This window comes from Ornithodoros turicata, unplaced genomic scaffold (assembly GCF_037126465.1).
Source record: "Ornithodoros turicata isolate Travis unplaced genomic scaffold, ASM3712646v1 Chromosome17, whole genome shotgun sequence".
Classification (NCBI taxonomy): Eukaryota; Metazoa; Arthropoda; class Arachnida; order Ixodida; family Argasidae; genus Ornithodoros; species Ornithodoros turicata.
In genome coordinates, this window is record NW_026999326.1 from 3,838,570 (window position 1) to 3,843,136 (window position 4,567).

The 4,567-nt window shown below is 46.6% G+C and overlaps 1 long non-coding RNA gene across 1 annotated transcript; it reads left to right on the top strand.

Annotated features, from left to right (window-relative positions):
* On the top strand, nt 1-1,770 carry LOC135372808 (uncharacterized). The gene is made up of 2 exons (XR_010416122.1): nt 1-1,291; nt 1,628-1,770. It is a non-coding gene; the product is annotated as an uncharacterized LOC135372808 (long non-coding RNA).
* The last annotated feature ends 2,797 nt before the right edge of the window (nt 1,771-4,567 follow it).

The following is a 4,567-nucleotide window of genomic DNA, read 5'->3' on the forward strand; positions in this document are numbered from 1 at the left end:
TCCTGTACAGTAAGACTTTGGGAATGAAATGCTACAATCTCCTCTTGTCTATGGTGTTTTTCTGCAATAGTTGCCTACGCAATCATTATAGTAGAATAAAGGAAATAATCTAGGGATAGTGATTCAATAAATAACAGGTGCCCTGTCTAGAGCGTACGCGTCCTTGAGCCACGCACCTGCATGATGACCGCATACCGAGAGACTATTGTTTCAGGTTGACCTTGTCTAGAGGAGCATTAGTGGGAAAAAACTGTGTAGCCCTGAGACAATAGGATGATGTCTGGACCAATGAGACTGGCCTGCAGGGGACGCAAGGATTCACTTCTCTCTTGGACACTGGCGGATGTAGACACGGTAATTATGATCCTGGCAATTGCGTTGATCGTCAGTAGAAGAGCGTAGCTTAGGTGGGGTTCTGTCTGCCTCTGATGGGGTGCGGATGTGTGGTTCGTCACTGGTGAATGGTGTTCGACGATGCAGGTGGATTTTGTGACGAGCGGATTTACAATGAGGGAATGTAGTGTACGTGTCCGATGATAGTGCGCGTCTTTTCACTCTGTTCAAGTGTTCGTCTGCCTCTGTTGCCCAACAGTCGTGCGAATTTGTCCTGACGTGTCCTGACATGCCCCGATATGCATGGTTTCCTTTGTTAACGCTTTGTATTTTGTCTTTTTTGACAAGGAACATTGTCGTCTTGACGATAGTGCTGCCCTGAGTTCTGCGCGCGTTGATTTGTTGAGTGCCTAGTCCTCTTATTAGCCGTTGATGGGGTTACATGTTGGGATATTTTGTTCTTTTGCAAGTCTCATTTAGTAAGACTTTGGAATTCCTACGATCAAGTTTCATGCATGGTGCTCTTCTGCAATAGTTTCCTATGCGATCGTTATAGAAGAATAAAGGAAATAACCTTGGGATAGTGATTCAATAAATAATAGGTCCCCTGTCTAGAGCGCACGCGTCCTTGAGCCACGCAGGTGCATGAGGACGTCATACCGTGGCTTCACTGCAGATTGACCTTGTCTAGAGGAGCATTAGTGGAAAAAAACAGTGTAGCCCTGAGACAATAGGATGATGTCTGGACCAATGAGAACGGCCAGCAGGGGGCGCAGGAATGCTCTTCTCTCTTAGCCTCTCGCAGGTGGCGGTAGGAGCGCGCGCATGCGTAGCACCCGTAGAGTGGCGTTTACGTCAGTCCACCTCTGGCTCTCGTTGGGAGAAGACCGTTCGCTCCGTCGTCACTTGATCCCTGGCTGTCGACGAGAGCGGACGCTCCGTCGCAGCGGGGAAAAAGGTGAGTGATTTACCGATGTTGGCGCGTTGTTTTACCGTGCTCGTGTTAAGCCTTTTCTCGCATGTTTAGACTTGGTTAGCGGTGTCCAAGCCTGTTGACGCACGTTTACCATCGTGTGGTTCCCGCCTTGTGTTAGCCGCGAAGTGTTGTGACGCTGTGGTTAGGCCTAGTCGATTGCCTTAAGCCTTTTCCCCCAATGTGTAGTGTTTTCTCCGTGCTGTTTAGCAGTGGCGGTTAGGCCTTTTCCCCGCGCTCTGGCATGCTTAGACTTGTCGAGCAGTGTTGCCATTTTTACGTGTCGCTAGTACTTTCTTGTTCTCTGTGTTTCTCGTATAGAGCTACGATGCTGGCGCCATCTGGTGTGATGCCTTGGAACTAGCGTGCCACCTGCCTCTGCAACCGTCGTGCTCCAGTCGCCCCGGCGTGATTTCTTCAAGATGGCGTCGTTGATTTTCAAATAAATCATTTCCTACTGTCTGCTTCCTTTCTATCTAGTTTTTTATTTCCTACAACCCGAGTTTTACATAGAAAATCCACGACAAGTATTGCACTGAGTCAGATTTTGCCAAATTTCAAAATTTTAAAAATTTAAATTTTTTTAAAAATTTTAAAGTAATTTTAAAATAATTTAAAGTAAAATGTGCAATACTTGCCGTGGATTTTCTGTGTAAATCTTGGGTTGTTACATTACTACTGTCGTCCGATATCGGAACCAGTCAAAAGTGTATGTGGCGGGCGCCATGCAAATCAAAAATGTGTGAATCGGTTGTGTAATTTTGCCGGTCTCAATCGCTTTAAACTGCCAACGACTAATTTCTGTCCTCAGCGGCCAAAAAGGCATAAGACTATATGCAGAAGCAAGTTTGTCAGCGTAATTAAAATTTTTTGAGCTTTTCTTCCTGCGCACCGCACTTGTGCGTGTTTTCGTTTATACCTTTTACAGTAACTTTGGAAAGGTTGCACCCACACCAAAAGGATACCTGAGTGGGACAAAGCGACAAGGTCAGAGCTAGTTGGAAGTTCATGTCTGGATTGAGAACACACATCGCGAATGATATACGGTCTGATTACGGCAATCAGTTAGGATCATTGGCCTAAAAAAAGAGAGATAGAATTCACCAAGTAGTTTATTTTGTGACACGTACGTTTGACGGCCCACACCCATCTTCTTCTCCTGTCGACTTCGTGTGGATCTGGCGTGTAGTACAGATAATGCGATTTCTTACAGATATGTCCGAAAAATGGTACCTGCATTCTTTTATAACAGGACGGATTACAGAGGAGTAAGCAAAGAGGCACATTACCTTCTGTATTCGTACCAATAAAATAAAACACACATAAACACTTTGCACTGAGCTCATTAGCCTAGCTCCCACCTCACACTCGCTGTACGGGGGGTCCTTGGATGTAGTTCCCAATTCAACCTAGTGTTACAATTCCCAATTCAAGCTGGTGTTTTCCTATTATTGGTCTGACATGTTTTACAGTTGTTCTGTCATACTTTCTATGTCGATGAACCGTAGCTCCAGCAGAAGCGGAGTTGAAAAGCCAATGAATCATAGAATGAGAGGGCAACAGCTTTTATTGTCCATAAACAAAACACGGAAATGGTGCAGGAGACAACTGTAAAACTAGTGTCCCCTTTTCCTATTCGTTTCTTCTTTTTGAATGGTATGGTGTGGTGTGGTGTGGTGTGGTCAGGTCAGGTCAGGTCAGGTCAGGTTAGGTTAGGTTAGGTTAGGTTGGGTTAGGTAGGGTTAGGTTGGGTTAGGTTAGGTTGGGTTAGGTTAGGTTAGGTTAGGTTGGGTTAGGTTAGGTTAGGTTAGGTTAGGTTAGGTTGGGTTAGGTTAGGTTAGGTTAGGTTGGGTTGGGTTAGGTTGGGTTGGATTGGGTTAGGTTAGGTTAGGTTGGGTTGGGTTGGGTTAGGTTAGGTTAGGTTAGGTTGGGTTGGGTTGGGTTGGGTTAGGTTAGGTTGGGTTGGGTTAGGTTGGGTTGGGTTAGGTTAGGTTAGGTTGGGTTGGGTTGGGTTGGGTTAGGTTAGGTTGGGTTGGGTTAGGTTAGGTTAGGTTAGGTTAGGTTGGGGTAGGTTAGGTTGGGTTGGGTTGGGTTGGGTTGGGTTAGGTTGGGTTGGGTTAGGTTAGGTTAGGTTAGGTTAGGTTAGGTTAGGTTGGGTTGGGTTGGGTTGGGTTAGGTTAGGTTAGGTTAGGTTGGGTTAGGTTGGGTTGGTTAGGTTAGGTTGGGTTGGGTTGGGTTAGGTTAGGTTAGGTTAGGTTAGGTTACGTTAGGTTAGGTTGGGTTAGGTTGGGTTGGGTTGGGTTGGGTTAGGTTAGGTTAGGTTAGGTTGGGTTCGGTTCGGTTCGGTTGGGTTGGGTTGGGTTAGGTTAGGTTAGGTAAGGTAAGGTAAGGTAAGGTAAGGTAAGGTACGGTAAGGTAAGGTAAGGTAACAGGTAACAGTAGAACAATACTAGCATCCAGCGAACGATAGCGCTAGCGATCTAGTGCTGCGAATGATGTCGCTTTTATGTAACTCATTGAACGACCTGCGGATTTTATTATCTATTAACAGATGAAAAAGGCATATGCCTCATTTTTCAAGGAATGGCCGGGAGAGCGCGTGGTAACACTCGGTCTGGTGTGATTTGTTTCGTCAGTTGTCCGCAACTACGCCCCTGTAAAAAATTGGAACCCGAGCAAGGGACAGAGGAAGGACGACACGACACGTTCTGGAACGTGTCCGGTCGTCCCTCCTCTGTCCCTTTCTCGGGTTCCAATTTTTCACCATGTACCAGCTGGCCTGCACCCTTGCCCTTTTACCATTACGCCCCTGTATTTTTGGGCGCGCAGGAACATGTGGGACCATTTTGCTGCCGAAACAACCAGGGACCATTTTTTCCTACGCCCGGCGTTCTCGTACGTATTTGTGCACCCAACGGCGCAACAGTTCGAGCGCTACGGCATTAGTTTTAGCAGCTATCAATTCAGGCGCGACGTCCAAGGTGGATATTGAAAGCGTACGAATAGCCCTCGAGAACCGAGCGGACTCACACAACAAGTTCTTACGGCTGCCGCCAGGATTCTCCGTGGCGCGGCGGACGCTTTGCACGAAGCGTATATGGTGCTGTCTTTGAAAGCATACAAGTTTTTAATTGCACTGAGTATGAAAATCGGCACTGCTTTTGTTATTCGTTGCTCCGGTGCAGGGTTTTAGGAAAAAATGCCCCCACCCCCCAAATAATCAAAATGCCACTGAAAAAACTATCGGCTGGAAGAAATGTG